General features: G+C 48.3%; 1 protein-coding gene across 1 annotated transcript in view; it reads left to right on the forward strand.

Moving 5' to 3' along the window:
• Cipc (CLOCK interacting pacemaker) overlaps positions 1-19,083 on the forward strand; it is an 82,360-nt gene that overhangs the window by 1,326 nt on the left and 61,951 nt on the right. The gene's annotated exons all lie outside the window — the stretch shown is intronic.

Here is a 19,083-nt window from a genome sequence, read left to right on the forward strand (position 1 = left end):
GTGTGTGTGTGTGTGTAACAGACGATGACCCTTTCCTTTTCCTGCCTGGTTTTCCCAAGTAAAAAAACGTTTAAGGGCCACGAGTGTTGCTTCCGATTCTCATTCCCTACCCCACCAAACCCCAGGCAGTAAAATTAAATGCCCTGTTTGACGAGTTTCACTTTAAATTTCATATAAGGTATTACCCATTTCATCTGCGGTGAGAGCTCCCTTCCTCCATTAATGTTCCATTCCTTGCCACCAAACACCTGCAGAATTAGCCCTTCTCCAATCTTCCAGAAATTACCTTTTAGAATTGTTTTTGCGACTGGGCCTGGGAATCAATCGGAGTTGCAAGGATGGTGCTAAATGAGCCACCCCTCCCCTTGGCCGAACTCCATAAAATTTATTTGACTATGTACTTCTCTGAGCCCTTTAAGGAAAAGAGTCAACGGACTGCATACAGCCATAGTTGAGGGCAGGGAATGGGGAGTGAAGAATTTGCCAAACAGGTGAGTGGTTTTTCTGGGTTTCATGAAGGGGGACAGCTTTTAATAATACTGATGGCTAGAGTGGGGGCGGTAGCTCAGCGAGGGTGCGTTTGTTCAGGATGACCGAGGCTCCGAATTCAATCCTTAGACACATAAATAAATAAAGCTTAGACAGTTTTGAAAGTTCCTTCTGCTTGCTGTGATTTAATTCCACACTGCCCCAGTACGCTCTGGGAGGTCATGACTTCCTCTACCTTGTAAGATCACTGCTCATCATTAGGGCTCACTGTAGAAACAGATAGGGTTGGTCTTAGCTCTGGCTGGAGCATTTCAGCCTGTTCTATTTATTAGGTTTGCTTTTTTCTTATGTAAATTAAGATAATCCCTATGGAAGGCTGGTGGAGGGGAGGTAATTTTGATAGGGCTGGATTCTGCCTATAGGGTTGGAATTTCCTCACTATTACTACTGGCTTTGTAACCCTGAGCTCTATTTATATAATCTTTTTTTTTTTCTTCTGCAAAATAGAATTATCTCCCCCAGCTTGATGGGGTGTTGAAGATTTCAGTTTGTTTCTTGTCTTCCTGACAAGCGACTCTCAGTGGCACTGGGACAGGTACTGGGCAAATGGTTCCTTTTCATCAACTTTAGTATTATTTTCATTATAATGTGGAGACAGAGCACGAAGCGGTATTTACGTTACTAAACCCTTAGTGTTTTCCACAAAGTGTGTTCTGTTCCATTTTACAGACCAGGAAAATAAGGAGATTGAAATAACTTGTCTACAGCTGCCGCTGCAGCTGGCTTGGTATCTAAATGCGGGAAATTTTATTTGAAGGTGGTGCGCACAAGCTAAGGCTCCCAGGGATGGTGCTCACATTTTCCATTAGCACCCCACTGTTTGTCACAGACCACTTGTATATAAAGTGCTGTGCAAATGCACCTTCATCATGAGCCCCTAGCATCCCCCTCCAGACTGTACTCCTGAATTCTTCCTCATAGAGAAGCTCTGAAGCTATCCCAGCTGCAGCGTGAAGCATAAATGCACCATACAGTGTGGAGAGCACATACGTGCATTCCCAGAAAACTGCCAGTGTTGGATACTAGTATCGATAATGACTGTCCCCAGCTTCCCTGTGAAAGTGTTCTAGTGCGTAAGGCATTCTGATCATTATTTATGATCACGGTTACAGTCAGCTGAAGCAACAAGAAATACTTTTATTTTGACATTTGATCTCCCGAAGCTAGTCAGCATTTCCCAGCATGCTTAGTTCTGGGTTTCAAATGCAAAAGGAAAGTAGAGCTTGTAAGGATAAGGAGAAAGGGAGGAAGAAGCGCCCATAGGGAACCTCTCTTTCATCTCAGAGCAACCCAGTTTCTGGTTTTGCAAAAGACAGCGAGCTCACTGTGTGCTGCAGGCCAATAATAAACTTTGCCTGATTGGCTGGCTTGGAGCAGAGTCTTGTGCACAGAGCCTCTCAGGGAGTGCTTCCTCACCCTTGGACTGGCCACAGCTCCCCTTGCATGAGTCAAAACACAGGGCCCAATAATCCCGACCAGCCTGGGACCATGAACTTGGCTTGACTGAATGACCCATTTGTTTACATTATTTATTTTTCTCTTTATTAAATCAAAAATACGCTGAGTGGTAGTAGCACACACTTTTAATCCCAGCGCTAGGGAGGCAGAGGCAGACAGATCTCTGTGAGTTTGAGACCAGCCTGGTCTACAGAGCGAGTTCCAGGACAGTCAGGGCTACACAGAGCAACTCTGTCTTGAAAAACAAAAATACTTTAGAAATAGCAGCTTAGCCACAACCCTCCAGCCAGGCAGGTAGAAAAAACAAGTTGAGTTCCATATCACAATTCAGTATACCATCTCCTTGTCTGTCTTCACTTTAAAGACATAGATACACACACACACACGTCCGTGCAAATAAGGTATCTCTGTACATAGTGAGCTGGACATCAGTATGCCTTTAAACAGAATTCCATTACAGTCCACAGTCTCACAATCCTTTTATTTAAAAATCACAACTCTAGAGCTCAATAAAAAAATCAATCAAAAAAAAAACTGGAAAAAAATCACAACTCTTTATATCCCCTGAAAAAGAATCACCATTGTTCTTGGTAATAAGGTGATACATTGCTTCTTAACTGCTTGTCTCAGATGGCCCTGTTTGGGGATGCATCGGTGATTGGGAAGGTGAGAGCTCCAATGTTTGGAGATCCTCCGTTCCTCTGCTCCTGCAGCAATACTGTGATTTCTTGGGAAGAACTGATCCAGGGAGGTGAGAAATGGAGGAGAAGAGATACAGAACTCTGGTGCTATGTTCAGGGGTGCACTAGCTGCAGAGAACAAGGTACGAAATGCTAACCCTAACTCTCCAAAGCGAAGTCCTATCTTAATAGCCGTCTTTCTCCTCAGCTAGCTGAGATAGCATCTTCAGGGAACACTGTTCTAAACTGGAGCAAAAGGTCGGCTTTCCACTTGGCCTTCCATGAGCAGCATTGCCCAGTGTTAGGGGTGTAAAGGTTGCCAGGATCTTAGGCGACTCCTGCCCGCCCTCAACAGCCCCCACAGTTTGGAATCGAAATGGAACGGGGCGGGAGGGGGAGCAGGGGTGCTCTTAGCCTGCTGGCTCTCCAGGCCGTGGCTGAACCTCGCGTCACCCCGCTGCAACGCGCGCCGCCAAGCGCTCCGCAGAGAGAAAAGCCTTTTTTGGTAACACACAGTAAGCAGGGCCCTGTTCTTTGGCCTGCGGGAGCCGCTTAAGAGTAGATGAAAACAAACGTGTGGGTTGGGCCCTCCTTTGGCCTTGTGGAGGCCTGGAATCGCCTAGCACCAGGAACCCCAGGAGTGCGGCGGGTTACTGAGCCTTGCAGACCGGAGCAAAGGGGCTGTGGGGCTGGAGGCTGCTGGGTGATTTACACATTTATTCCCCTGTCGGTTCTGTGGCGGAAGTATTTGCCTTCCCCTAAAGGGCTAATCCTGGTATTAAAAAAAAATATTGAGTTAGGCCAGGGCATAGGGTTACACAAGAGCCACTGGAGCATGAAATCCCAGGAACAACGTGATTCGCCGAGAAGCCCTGGGGAACTGAACCTACACCGCCCGCCAAGACCTGCCCAGCCGCGGGCGCATGGGCAAGGCGGATGCTCTGAGCGAAACTGGGGAGAAGGCAAGGGAAGGGCGGGCATAGTGGTTGGTGTTGGCACAGTGGCGGAAAGAACGATCCGGTCTCTGGCTGTTTTCTTCCTGGAGGGGCGGAGACCAGGGAGGAGAAGAAAGGCGCGGGAGTTGGGGGTAGTCGTGTCTAGTTCCTGACTCCCGACATTCTCTTCTTGCCAGCGTGCCAGAGCATGGGGGAGCCCAGCACTGCCCTCAGCAATAGCTGGTGTGTATTTTACTCCTCCTCCTCCTCCAGCCCCCCCCCCCAAAAAAAAAACCTGGAATGAGCTGTCCAGGGAAACGGGCCTAGAGGGAAAAGAAGGGGTAAAAGAGCCACACAAGGGTGCTATTCATTGATTCAGTTCGTACAAATATCCAAGCCCACAACAAGGGAGCTGGAGTGGAAGGGAGGCTTGGAGTAGGCGGGACGTCGTCGTCAAGGTGGCCGGTGGCTATGAAGACCACAGGTGTACCATCTCCAACCCTCCACTCCATCTGCGAGCCTGGGCCTCAGTGGGAGGTTCCCTCCCGTCTACAATAGTCAGGGGATTTCCATTTTATTGCTCGGGCTGCCAGAAGGTGTGGTCACAGAGCAGGAAGCTCCTCCCAGGTCCTGGCCATTCTTGATCCAGGTTGGTATAGGGCAGCCATCACTTCTTGTTTTGAATGGGTCCTTGGGCCAGGACTTCAAATATTTTTACTTGCCTGTGCTGAGTAGTTCAACCTGTAACTCAGGAGAGAGAGAGAGATGGAGAGAGAGAGAGAGAGAGAGAGAGAGAGAGAGAGAGAGAGAGAGAGAGGAGAGGCGGGTGCTGGGTACATATTTATATTACGCTGTTCACCTTGGACTTGGCTGACCTTGAGCAAATCATTTGCACATCAGGTTCTGAGTAAAACTGAAATAATTACTCCACTTCCTTTGCCTGCTTCATTGGTCTGTGTGGATGACATCGCATTATAATATGTTTAATAAAACGTAAGAGATTATTAACAATAACTGACATTTGTCAAGGGCTCCAAAATGCATTTCCAGACATTATGTCACTAAGCCTCACACAAGCCTGTGAGGTAGGTGTTTCTTTCATCGGCCTTTTGTACAGGTGAGGAAAGCTGGGCCAGAGGTGGTCCAGAGTTAGCAAAAAAGCATCCTTCGTGTGCCATAAAACTGGCATTCACTTTCACCTTAAGGGCCTGCTAGTGCTTTAGGGGTTCTAGATGCTTCTAAGAAACCGAAACAAGAAGGTAAAACCCTCTGCCCACAGGAACTTACGGGTTAATGCCACAACTGTCTCAATAGCTGCAAGGTTGGCTTGAAATCCGCAGTGGTTGTTTGGGAGTTAAAAATCAATCACTATTGAGCTTTGACCAAAACTGAGTAGCCACTGCTTCCTGGCCATCCCCAAACACCTTTCTTTTTACCTCTTTGGTTTTCTGTGCCCTGGCCCCAGGCAGAGGTGACAGAGGAAAACCTGAAGTGCTCGTCCTCGCTGAAAGGATGGAGAAGCGTCTCCAGCTGCCCTCAAGACATTTGCAAGATGTACGCATCTGGGACTAAAGAATACAGCTGGGTGGTGAAGTGGTACCTAGCACCAGCAAGGTCCTAAGTTGGAGCCCCAGCACCAAAGGAGAAAAGGCTGGAGAGTCCAGTGAATCATGTAGGGGAAGGAGCAAAATAAGGAGCGTGGATTTTTGTTGTGGAAAAAGCCTCCTTGTAGAACTGGAAGTTATATCCCCTTTGTTCTTACCTGTGTGTGCTGAAACTTGCCTGGCCCATGGCCTGCGGGGTTTCAGCATATTAGCCCCCTGCCTTTCGCTCAGTTATTTAATAATTTACCTAGAGAGCACTCGCCTGCCCCTAGCTGAGGGTAGAACCTAGGGCCTGGTGCGTGCCAAACAGTGCTCTATCTCCTAGCCCCTTTGCTGTTTTTATACTAGGTCCTGAGAAGTTGTCTAGCCTAGCCTTGAACTCATCCTGTAGCCCAGACAGGTTTTGAACTTGTAGTCCTTCTGCCTCAAATTCCACAATGGCTGTGGACTGGTCAGGCCCTGTTCTTAGCACTTTCTGTCTCAGTGCTGGGAATGGGAAGATGAAATTAGCCAGAATGGATCCGGCACGGAATCGAGAAGCTTCCATTTTCTCCTAGGTGTCCTAGTGTCCTGATGCAGTCAGCCCCCCCCCCCCCGAAACCTTAAGAGAAAGCGGTGCTTGTTCAAGGCTCCCTGCAGCAGCATAACTGACTCCGAGGCCATCTGTTTCTTCTCTTGAGCTTTGGTTTCTCACCCGTCAGATGTCCATCTTAAATCCTGTTCTTCCTCTAGAACCTCCCTCTGAGATCCTGTCTGTAAGGCCAGAGCCTGGAGCATTGTAAAAGAGGCCAGCGCTGACCTAGATTGCTTGCAGACTGAACCCTTCCAGGGGAAAGAGGAAAGCTAGCCCTGATGCTACACTCTGTCTTTTCCTTGGAAAGTGTCCTCTGGGTGACCAGCTTAGCAACTCCGGGTTGGAGTGACAGACAAAGCAACGACTGCCTCTCACCCAAGGAGCTGGAGCAAGACAATAGCACAGTAGGGTCCTTCCTTCTAGGCTCTCCTAAAGAGACGAAGATTTCCCCTCCACAATTCCTGGTGTGTGTGTGTGTGTGTGTGTGTGTGTGTGTGTGTGTGTGTGTGTTAGGGCAGGGATGACCATGAGAACTCAAAGTTGCAGCATCTCTGTGGCAAGCGCTTACTTTTTTTTTTTTTTTTTTTTTTGACCAATTTGGAAAGAAAGAGGCAATGGCCTCCTTTTTAGAAAACAAAACTAGGCAGGAAGTGTGCAGGACCTAAGTGGCGGGGACTGAGGGTGTAATTACAAGTTTTTATTCAGTATTTTCATGTAATTAAATCCAAAGGGAAGCGAGCCTGGCCCTAGCTTCTTGGATGCAGGGCAGACCAGAGCTGCCTGTGTGTTGAAGCTGGAAGGCAAGCGGTGAGGAAGAGAATGTATTTTTACATTCGTTTTCCAAAAGGTAGCCTATCATTCATCTTTTATTCGGAGCCATTGCGCTCTCCTTGGTGACATTTCCCAGCCCCGCCTGCGCAGCCTTCTAGGCACTGCTTTGCTTTCCGCCCACTCTCTGCCCCTTCCCACTTTTACACATTGCCGATTTCTGCCTGGTTGCTCAAACAATATCCCCGCCGCAACATCCACAGCTTGCCTTCTTGCCTCCGGAGTTTCGATCCCAGCAAATAGTGGGATCCTTTTGTTTTGCCCTGAGTCTGTTTTTCCCCGTTATGCTTTATAATAAGCGCTACATCGCTCCCCCCCCCCCCCGACTCGGCTTTCTCTAACGACACTGCCTCGGTTTCCCTTTCTCGCAAGCAAGGTTCTGCGCACACTCGCTGGGGGATGGGGTTGTGTAGCTTTGCAGATGGTCCGAAACGGTGGGGAGCACGGGTTTCACTACTCTCCTCCCCCTCCTTTGAGCCTTCGGTGGCCCAGTGACGTGCCCTGGGCATTGGGGACTGGCAGCAAGAAAGGATCCACTGTCTACTCACATTCTTAAGGGCAGGAAACCTGACCCACCCCTAAACCACTGGTCCGGGAGGAGGGGCACTTGCATTTCTCCAGGAAGGCGGGCCTCGCGGTGGTCATCCCCCTCCCCACTCACGCCTACCCCCACTCCCATGCCCGCAGATTGCCTCCCAGCAGCCCCCTTCACCTACTCTTCCCAAGAACAGATTGTTTATCAGAACGGGCAGCCAAGAAGCCTACTCCTGTTTCTGGCCTATGCCAAAGATTAATCACACTTGGGAACCTCACAAAACTTGACTGTCGGGGCGGGGCAGCGAGAGAGGGGGGTAGTTAAAAAGGAAAGACCAATGAATTTGACATTTGACATTTGACAAGCTGACCAAATGGGGCTACTGACACCTCTTTCCTTCTCAGCCTAAAGGCCCGAATTGTATTTCATTCCCACTCCCTCCCCCCCACCCCCCCACCCCCTCTCTTTCTCCGAGGCCCCCTCCTTTCAACTTCATATCTGATGCTTTAATAGTACTGACTTGCTTTTAATTCTTATTAACAGCCTCAGCTGGGGTGTGAGTCTCTCTCTCTCTCTCTCTCTCTCTCTCTCTCTCTCTCTCTCTCTCTCTGTGTGTGTGTGTGTGTGTGTGTGTGTGTGTGTATGTGTGTGTGTTGGGGCCTAGCAAGACACACTCACAAACTGGACTGCCTGACAAATCCCTTCTTTTCCTTTTCATCCTTCTCTTTGAAATGACATCAAGATGGACTGGGGGGGGAGTGCTGGGGGATGAAGGAGAAGGCATGGAAAAAAAGAGGGAGGGGGAGTAATTTATGTGCTTTTCTAAGACGGCCAGTAAAATTCCTAAGGGAGAATGAATGCCAAAATTGACTGTCTTGGTGGATTTAGACCCAGTCGTCAGGGTGAATCATGTCAGGGCTTTGCCCTAGACCTGCAGCCTGGAGAGGGGACAGGCACAGAAAGCATCCCTGCGGCTGGGAGGAGCCTTTCTGAACCGGGGAAGGGATGGCTGGCTGTTCACTCTCACCAGATACCTCTCCATAGGATTTGCTTTTCTGTAATTCATTGCAAGATGGATTTTTCTTTTAAGGCTCTGATAAAGAAAAGCAAGGGATAGAAAATTCTCTATTAAACATGACCCCCTAAGGGAAGGTGCAAACCCATTTGATTCAAGATAGAGATATCTCCACCCCAGATTCCCCCTCCCCTTTGCTTTGCAACTCAGCAGACAGCAGGTTAGCAAAAGGTAATAAATAGTCCTCGCACAGCAGGGTCTGGACTAGTGAAAACAGTTTACTGAAATTAATGGGCCTCACTTGAACCAAAACCTCCACTTTGGAATTAATGCCAGACATAGTTTTCCTGAACTCCATCCAACCGCCTAAGCGGCAGACAATTTTTGTTCTATTTGTGCAGGAAATAAAGCCCAAGTCCTTGATCTCAGCGTAGATTTTCATGTAAAGAAAAAAAAAATTAGCACAGTGAAAATTGTGCCAGTTCCCATTTTCTGCCAGTAGAAGCCCGGGTGCTCCGGGTGCTCTTGGGCGGTGCATGGTCAAAGTTATCTGTTAAACTTTCCATTGAAAAGCCACGTCCCAATTCCCTCCCCATCTCTGGCTTCTGAGCTTTCACCGTGACATCTGAGAGATGCAAGAAAGCTCCAGGAACAGTTCAGCTCTCTGTAACAACCCCCTTCCCCACGGCTTAGAAAAGCTGGAAGTGGACATTTTGTATTCTGTTTGCAAGACTCCCCCCACCCCGTGAAGCTCTAAGCCATCCATCCATCCAGCGTCGTCCTCCCCACCCCACCCCATCCCCCGGCTCCATTCTCTACCGCACCCAGTACTTAGGGTGTCCCTGGTTCTGAGCTTTTTGTTTTTATTAATGTACCCCCTTTTTTTTTAAGGTTAAAAGGCACATACACTATGTGCAATCCAGTGGTTACCGGGTTATGGCAGGTACAGCGGGAACCCGGTGTCCGTGTCTGAACCCACCCTAAACCCCCATCATTGAGAAAAGCCCGGTCGTGGGCAGCCGGTGTTCTGGTTCTCATTGTACAGTCTGCACTGGTGACACAGGACATGTGGAAAATTTTGAGAGCACTGCGGTGAATGGTGTGGAAGAGGGGGGGAGCGTGAGCAGGGGGAGAAAGAGGAGGGGAGGGAGCGAGTTACTTTTTAGCTTCCGCTAAGTACTGGGCAGCTCGCCAAGCCCGGAGGATTCTGGGAAGTGAAAACCTCCCCAGTATAAACTGCCAGCTTTAAGCAGCCCTGACAGTTCTGCTCCTTCCAAACTTGGCAGCCGTTCAAAGTGCTCTTTCATTTGAAATGCTGGAAGCCTGCCATGTGCAATGCAGATTTGCGGTGCCTGTGCGCAGAAGGAACTGATAAATGCCGTTGCAGTTGCCATGGGGACAGGAGGCTATCAGAATGGCCTTGTGATCTGCAGCCTCTCAACGCGGCAGGCTCTCCCGCCCGCCCGCCCGCCCGCCAGCCCCTCCTCCTTCTAGTCAGTGAGATGGTGAAATAAATGTTCTGGAAAAAGGTTAACCCTCCCGGCTCTGGCTTGCAAACTGAAAGGAGGTTAACCCCTTAAGACTTCCCCGGTCCTAAAAGCTTGCCAGAAACATAGAGCTGAACAGCATCTTTGGGGTGGGGTGGGGGTGTTATCATCCCTCTCCCACCCCCGAGTCCTTCTGCTCCCCGGAGGCTTTTCAAAAGCTGTGTTTTTAATAGAGCTTTTCAGCAAGCCCAAGTGTAAGGCTTTGAGTCATCAAAACCCGGATGTAAACACAGCAGCCCTACATTCTGCACAGTTTGCGTGTATTCTATCTTTTTAATAATATTTAGCTGGCAACTTAAAACTGCAAGCATGCCAGATATTTTAGCCAGCCACTTACATCATGCAGCCTCCATCTTAGGGAGAGTAGTTGCCTGTCCTTGCCTTGATTCTCAGGTCCCCGCCCCACACTGCAGGCAGCCCGGGGTTTTGAAGGTATCTTGTTGCAGTTTAGCAAATCGTCCAGTCAGTCCCTTAGAGTGTGACATCAGTTTGGGCAGAAAAGATAGAGGACAGGTTCCTGTCAGAGACGAGACATTGGGTGGGTCAAGGTGAAACAGATCTGTCATCTACGCTGCAATTTCAGGTGACTTTTCGTGAGGGTGCACTAGCTCGGATAATCACCGCGCCTCCCCCCCCGCCCCCCATCTTGCACAAGCTGCCATTTGAAACACAGCCTGATTCAATGTACAGAAACAAAACAGTGTGTTCAAGATCTGGTATATTTTCAGGTCTGTAATGCCAACTCTCCGGGTGGCCTGTTTAATAGGGGAAAAAATTAAATCCCCCAGCCAAGGCCTATGGAAACCAAGGAGGGTTAGTGATTTATTTACGCTGGGGTGGAAGAGGTGAGCAGTATTTCTTTTTTGTTCACTATTTCCTGAAGGCTTCCTAGACATAAACCTTCATTAACATCCCAGAAAGGGGACATATTTTTCTCTGTGGTTTTCAATATTTTCTGCTAAATATATCCAGCGAACTGTTTATCCAGGGCATCAGCTTTCAGACCTTTATGTACTTGTAACACCTTGAGACTGTCCCTGGGGGCGGGGCGAGTGGTGTACAATCTTTAAAGAGGATTTTACATACTGGACATCCAGGCACAGGGGCCAGTTGTACTTCCGTCTGTCTGTCTGTCTAATGAGGTTTCAAGCAGAGGTAAGAGTCGAAGACGGTTTTTGTTTTGAAGCGTGGGAAGACTGCCACAGAATGTGGGGCCAATCTAGGTATTCCGTCCTACTGTGTACACTGTCATGGAAGCCCACACAGGCAAAAGACTAGACCTGTCCTATTTGGTGGAACTTAACCTGCAGTGCCTTGAGCTTGACTCTCTGGGTGTCTGTTCATGATTGGGTTTTTGTTGTTGTTGTTGTTGTTGTTGTTGTTGTTGTTGTTTTCGTGTTTTTTGTTTTTTTTTGGGGGGGGTCAGGGTCATGTGTTTGAATCTCAGTGGAATTTTCTGATTCCTGAATACCACCTTCCAAATAAATAATCAATAAAAGCCATCTGTTTCACCTTGCTAGCAGATCCAGAATTGAAGGGTTAGTGTTCAAACATAATTTTAAAGAGCAATCTGCCCTTGAGACATCTCAAGATGGTTCTGGCTTAGAATTACGCTGGAGCTGAGGAAGAAATCAGGTGATTCAGAACCCCCTTTCCCCAGACAGTCCAGGCAGCTGGGTTTTTGGCTCTTGCAGCTGCTAAGCTTTGGCAAGCTAAGAGCATATCCGTGGCGGTGATTCCTTTCCCAGGTTGATGGACGTGTTTCTGTACTGAGCACAGCCAGGTTTCCTGACTATGCGTGAATCAGAGGCTGTATTTTTAACTCGTAGCTGCTGGTGATAGCTTTAAATGGGAGGCAGATCCTGACTTGTCCTGTCATCAGGGTCCAGAGATAAAGAATCTGTCTGAAGTCCTTGTCACTTATAGCTTGGGCGTGTTCATTTCACGTTATCATCCTGACAGCCACAGCCACTTGTCCCAAAAGGCAAAGGGTACCATGGTCACCCTTCAGTGTTGTCCTTCCCAAGTCCTCGTGATGTTTGCTTATTTGCTGACTTCTGGGAGAAGAATTAATTGTAAATGGCAATCCGGAGTCCCAGGGTGCCTTCCCAGAGAAGGCAAGCACCAAGATTCCAAAATGCCTTGGGACTGTCTGCACTCTTCTCTGCTACAGCAAGAGCAATCCTTGCGGGCAGCCTGTGGTGTGGCCTCTCCTATGCCGGGGTAGTGGTGGGGAGCCAGATCCCAGAAATCCATGGGTTAGGAGGTCGGTGGGACTAGTTCAGGAGCGTCTGAGGAAACAATTCCCTTTTGTTTTGTTGTCTGCCATGTGACCAGAATGCTGCCAGCTAATTTTAACCCCACCAAAGGACTGCTGGAGAAAAAAAAAACAAAAAAAAACAAAAAAAAAACCAACCTATCTTGCATCTGGAGAGACTCTGCGGCTGGATAAAAGCTTTCTCAGCCTGCGTTCTTCCTGTTTCACTTTCCAAACTTGCATTATCGGTAACCTGAAAAATGATGAGTTTCACCAAATTCCTGGATATTGCACAAGAGAACAATGAGACTATTTCGGGGGTTGTGAGTGTGTCTGGCACAGGCCCCGGAAGCCATTGTTTTCTGGAGGGAGAATGTTTTCTGATTTCCCGGTGCTTTCCTCCTAGGGTCTCAAGGGCTCAGAGGTTATTGTCATGGGTGGGGGCAAGAACAGCTTCCATGGGTAACCCTGTAGACTGTACTCTGAAGAGACCGGTATAGGAAGTGGCTGGTCAGACCAGTGGAGTAGGGAACAAGGAGAGCTAAGGGGGGCATATTTGGAAGTGGGAACAACAGCAGGAGGGAGAAAGAAGACACAGGTCAGTCTATCACTGTTTGACCTGATTGTCTCCTGGGACAGAGGCCACCTCTTCTTCAGACTCACGTTCAGGCCCTGGAATGGATGGAAGACTGCAGGAGGCTCCTCTCTTTGGAGAATGGAGTCTCTCTCATCCTTGTCCTGACCAGGCCCAACCTTGCTTACCTAAGATGAACACATTCAAGGTAGTATGGCTGTAAATGAGGATGGACTCCCAAAGCTTTCCCATGGCTATTAACTGTTGCTGTATGTCTGGGTGGCCGTCAGTCCCAGGGAGAAGGCACAGACTCTCAGAAATCCAGATTAATTCAGCCAGCATGGAGCCAGTCAGCCAAGTAGAGAAGCAACTTCCATTAACCCTACTCTGCAGCCCCAGATGATAATATCAGGGCTCCAGCATCCCCTGCCCTGCCACCCCATCCAGGGGAACTTGGTGACAGTTGAGCTGACAGCAGCTGAGGGCCTCAGCTGCCTAAAAGGCCCCTTGCTTGGCTCTGCCCCTGCTGGCCGACATCCACATATGTAAAGGACTCTAGAGAGCCTCCCAGGCCTCCTTCCTCCTCTGAACCCTGAACCCACAGGCAGGGACACCAGTTTTGGGAGGGCAGGGCTTTTACAAGGAGACTGACACTCACTTTTCTGCCTCTGGCAAAGTCATTGTCACCTCCCAGACAATTCTCCAGAGCCATTGGCAAATTAAGGGTGTGTGTGTGTGTGTGTGTGTGTGTGTGTGTGTGTGTGTAGCAATGAATTTATTTGGCTTACATAGAGGGCATGGGTAAAAGATACTTACATGAGTGTGGGTGACCCCAAAACAGCTGCAAAACCCCACCCCATCAAGGAAGTCTCACCCCATCATTCATTGGAGTCTCACTGTCAGTTAACTAACCTTGCTCTTCCTACAGATGCTACCTATAGCAAGACCACTCCTACCATCTTGCAGGTTTTGAGACAGGGTTTTCCTCTGTAGATCAGGTTCCTCCCTCAGTCTTTGAGACTTTGAGTTCCAAATTTGCACCACGGAGTCCCGAAGGGGGCAAATCTCCAAATTAAGGTTCTGTTTACTGTGTTGTTGCACAGACTTATCTTTTTGTTTGCATTCTGTTGTGTTGAGGATTGATTGAGCCCAGAGCTTCAGGCATGCTGGGAGACGCTACCATGGAGTTACATACCCCAGCCCCAGAAAACTTGCTTCATGCAAGACATTGTGCTTTTTTTTTAAATAAAAATAATAATAGTAATAATATATTTATTTATTTTTAAAATGTATTTATTTTATGTGCATTGGTGTTTTGCCTGCATATATATTTGAGTGAAGGTGTCAGATGCCCGGAACTGGAGTTACAGATAGGTGTGAGCTGCCATGTGGGTGCTGGGAATTGAATGCAGGTCCCCTAGAACAGTTTGTGTGCTCTTAACCTCTGAGCAGATCTGAGTTCAGTTCTAGTACCCATATCAAATGGCTCACAGCTGTCTAAGGAATGCCTTCCTCCTCTGGCCTCTGTTGGCAGCACGTGCACATACACACACACACACACACACACACACACCTACCCACCCACGGACACATACACATAATTAATATATATTAAAAAGCAGTAGAAAAAAAACCCCTAGAGCTCATGAATAAGTGGAAATATTTTTGAATCTTCCCAAAGAAATATTTGAATTTCACTTTTTGCATTGCCAGGTGGTCCAAGGACGAGGTGGAGGGTTGGGGGGAAGGGGAGATTCAGGCTGACCACCCTGCCTACAATCTTTGCAAGATCTCCTAGAATGCTGTTGTCCCTAAGTCAACAGCCCACCCTGCCTGTGGGCTGTAGAGACTAGCCAGCGTCAGCTCCAGGGCTTCCGGGTTTCTAGACTTCCGCCGGGCCCTCAGCTGTCAGGAGGCCTGTTCCTCACTTACCTCGCAGCCCTAGGATTCCAGGCAGTTTCGTAAGGCCACAGCTGGAATGCAGCTGCTGGGGGTGGAGCAAGCAGAACCCTTGGTAGGTCAGCAGGGTGAACGAGGGCCCGGAATGTTGGAAGGTTGGGAAAGTCCTTCCCTGAGCCAGAACTCAGGAATGTGCTGGGGCCTCTGCTGAGAAAACTTTCCAGATTGGGGGGGAGGGGGGGATAGGGGAAGCTTTTGCCTTCTGGGTAGATTTTTTTTAAATTGCCCCAGGGAGGTCGACTGTTTTGAAACTGTCTTTTTAAAAGAAGCCATGTGAATGTTTAAATTGTCCTGGAAACATCCTCCCTTTTCTGTCCCTACCGTTGGAATCTGTCTGGCTGAGCAGTAATCAACAGGGACATTTGCCTTAGGGTCTCTCTTCCTTCGCCTCTCTAAATGTTTAAAAACTTATTGTTGTTGTTGTTATCTTTAGTTCGGGGAAACTTTTGGATGCTTTCCAGGCTGCAGCTATAGAAGTTTCCAGGAAAATGGAAAAGCAACATTAGTGTTATGAGTCTGTCTGGATTCAGGGCCAGACGTGTTTTATAGAGTGCCTGCAAGAGGGGCAACCAGGTCCTGGGAGAGCGCCCAGCCAGGCAAAAGGGCAGATGCTGCCACACATACCTGAGAGCATCCTAAAGCCCTGAGACAAACATGGAGTTTAGACAGCCTGCCTCTTCTCCACCGCAGAGGCAGGTGGGCCTGACACACAGTTTTGGGCACTCACAAAGCTCGTCGCCTAATCCAAAAGGCTACATATCAGTGTGTACACACACCAGGTGCCAAGGTGGCAGGGCCCATTGAAGACAGAAGAGAGGGAAGTCCTGTTTTCAAGGAGTATGCACCACGCAGCCTGCTTCATGGGCAAAGAGACGAAACCTTCAGAGGCTTCTGCCAGACAGCGTCTCCTTACCTGCTCTGTTAGTTTAACCATTGACTAGCAACCAACAACTATCAAGGTTCTTTAGTTTAGTTTTTTTTTTTTTTTTTTGAGACAAGGTTTCTCCATGTAGTACTAGCTGTTCTGGAACTCACTCTGTACCCCAGGCTGGCCTCGAACTCACAGAGCTCCACCTGCCTCTGCCTCCCGAGTGCTGGGATTAAAGGCGTACGCCACCACTCATCTCTATTTTACAGGTAAGAAAACAGACTCAATGGTTAAGGAATGCATCTCAGGACACCCAACTGGTAGGCGGTAGGCAAAATCTGAATTCAGCGTTAATTCTGCAGACAGACCTGGGTTTGAGTCCTGATTCACGAGACACGCGTTTTCTATCAAGCTTCTGCACCACCAGGTGTTCTCAGCGGATTTCCTATGGTAAACGTGCCGAATATCATCAGCCACTTCCTATAAATACCCTAAAGCCTTGTTACCTCTTTGCGGTAGGAATTAAATAAAAAAGCAAGCCTTCGTCTAGTAGAGAACTAGACTACAGTAAGCACAGGTGCTTTAGCACCGGTAGACTGACCGAGGTACTGGTCATCTGGCACATCACCACCTTCTCATGACCCTGCATAGGCATCCTGGCTTTGGCTCCCGCAGGACCTGGTGCCAAGCCCGGCGGGCACCCCCCTGTTCTTTCCCGTTAGTATCTGGCCTCGATAGACCACTCCCATTCACTTGGGTTTATTACAGTGGTCCTGAAACCATCCGTAGCAGATACCTGCCTGCCTGTTTAACGGTCTTCCAGGTGCTCTACAGGATGAAGACCAAGCCTTTAGCCCGGAACACACGGCTCCTGGGAAACCGCCTTCAGTTCTTTTCTGCTTTCCCCCTTCCTCCTGACCTCACTACTGTCTGACTATATTAAATCCCTCTTTGTTCCTTGCGCATCATGTAAACTTTTGCGCCCTTGCCTTTCCGTGGCTTCTCTCTGCCTGGAATAATGTTTTCCACTTTAACTTCCTTGAGCAGACTTTAAACAGCCTTCAAAACTCAGCTGTTTGGCTTTTTTTTTTTTTTTTTTTGGTGAAACTGATTTCCAGCATTTCCTGGCTTTGTGCTTCAGTGGCAATCCATGGACATCACAAAGAGACTCCCTCACTGGGGACTCTTTGAAGTTCAAGGCTGGGCCATGCCGTTCTATTGCCAAGTCCACCTAAAAGGCCCTCAAAACATACTACACAAATAAATGAATCAAAAGTATTTTTTCTTCTCTCTCTCTCTCTCTCTCTCTCTCTCTCTCTCTCGTTCTCTTTTCTATTTTGAGAAAAGATCTGTCTAGTTTTGGCTCTTCTAGAGCTTGCTCTGTAGACCAGGGTGGAGTCAACACTCACAGAAATCCTCCTGCCTTTGCTTCCTAAATTCTGGGATTAAAGGCAGGTACCACCGGGTAGTGGTGGTACACACTCTTAGCCCCAGCACTTGGGAGGCAGAGGCAGGCAGATCTCCTCGTTCAAGGCCTGCCTGGTCTACAGAATGAGCTCCAGGACATCCAGGACTATGTAGATTCTGTCTGGAGGAAAAACTTACCTTCTGGCTTGCTGGGGTAATTTTCAACTTTTGTTTTCGAATCTCCTGTGTTCCATACTGGCCTCAAACTTGCTATAAGGCCAAGGATAACTTTGAACTTCCGATCCTCCTGCTTCTACCTCCTTTACTGCTGGGCTTACAGGTGTATACCACCACATGCTGTTTATAAATGTGAACTTTTATAATATAAAAGTCTTATTATCAGTAAAATGATATATGTGTTATTTAGACCCTCCTTTGATCCGGTAAAATGTTGGAACATTTTACTCAAAAATCATAAAAAAGAAAGAAAAGAATACAGTAGAAAGAGCGGCTTCTGTGGTGGCCCATGCCTTTAATTCAAGCACTGGGGAGGCAGAGGAAGGCAGATCTCTTGGTTGGTTCGAAGCCAGCCTTGTCTACAGAGTGAGGTCCAGGACAGCCAGAGCTACACAAAGAAATCCTGTCTCAAAAAACAAAAACAAAAAGGAAGAACTGGCTCTTGGTTCAAATCCTAACAGAGCCTCTTGGTATGCCTTTACATCATTAACCCATCTGTTTTGGTTTTCAGTTTCCTGCCTGTGCATGGCTCCAACAATAATTACCCACGTGGCAGACATGCTGAGCCCCTAAGAGTCACTCTGGTTAGTATAGTTAATATTCATGTCAGCTTGATAGATTTAGAATCACCATGGAAACGTTTCTCTGGGTGTGTCTCTGAGAGTACTTCTAGGAAGGTTTAATTTCTAGGAAGCATTTATTGGGTTCTCTGCTTCTTCCTGACTGCAGACACTCTGTGACCAGCTGTCTCCAACTTCTGCCTGAACCCACCTGTCATGATGGACTCTACCTTGGAGCCCCAGCAAGGTATAAGCCAGGCATGCTGGGACCTGTAGTTCCAGTACTCGGGAGGTAGATTCAAGAGCACCAGGAAGATCAAAATCGCACCATGGAGTTCAAAGCCAGCCTAGGCTACATAAAACCTTGTCTCAACCCAGCACTTAAGAGGCAGATCTCTGAGCTCCAGGCCAGCCTGGTCTACAAAGCGAGTTCCAGGACAGCCAGAGCTGTTTCACAGAGAAACCCTGTCTTGAAAAACTGAGAAAATTTAGTCTCCTTTCTGTGCCAAAAAAAAAAAAAAAAAACCTGGCCAGAGTTAAACATCCCAGGCACAAGCCTTCCTCATTGCTGGCGCCCCACTTTCAAAGCATGGTGGTCCCTGGTCACCCTGGGGCATGGAAGGGCTGCCACAGGATGAAGGGGAATGTGATGTATTGTTCCAGCAGAAGGTTCCATTTGGAAATTGACCTACAGTAGGAGGAGAAGCAGAGACTCCCACAAACCACTGCGGCCTTAGGAGGTCTGCTTCTGGGTCTGGTGTGTCCAGAAACAGCTCGCCCTTTAGCTGGCTGACCACAGTCTCTACTTCTCAGATCCGGGAGCTCAGCGTCTTCAACCGTGGCCATGTCACGGCTTCACAGTCTTGTGAACAGCCGTAGCAACGGGGAATGGGCACTTTGTAGAGGATGCCGTGGAACCAAATCACCCTAGGGTGAGGGTGGCCCACCCAATGCACGAGCCAGGAAGGAACCTGGAGGACGGGAGCTCTGAGATTGCCTTTTCAAAGTGCGTGGCACCTTAGAAGTCTGTCCCAGATTCCCGTCTGGTGGGTTTCCCACGGCAATTCTTCCCACCAAGCGCTAACAATATTTCATTCAGGATGCCACACTCCTGTTAGCCACTAGGGGGTGATATAGAGACAAAGCAAAATCAGAGTAGAAAGAGTAGAAAGGGCCTCAGCGAGGATCTTTAGGCTTCTTTCACCTCAAAAAAAAAAATCCAGATATCAAGAAATGAAGTGGGAGGGAGAGTCTTTCACCTTTGAGTGTGGAAGAACAGTGCCACAAATCTCTGGTCTAGACTAGAGGGGAAAAGGAGGCACGGCTGTTCAAATTATGGTGTTTGGCATGCCAGTCCTCTCCTTGAGCTCTGGTGTCCAAACTCAGTTGGGGATGAGGCAGTTAACAGAAAGAGAATAGGAAAGCACAGAGATAATTACAGGCAGGGTGGTGGTAGAGCACGCTTTTAATCCCAGCACTCGGGAGGCAGAGGCAGG

The sequence above is a fragment of the Microtus ochrogaster genome, chromosome 1, assembly GCF_000317375.1.
Source record: "Microtus ochrogaster isolate Prairie Vole_2 chromosome 1, MicOch1.0, whole genome shotgun sequence".
NCBI lineage: Eukaryota > Metazoa > Chordata > Mammalia > Rodentia > Cricetidae > Microtus > Microtus ochrogaster.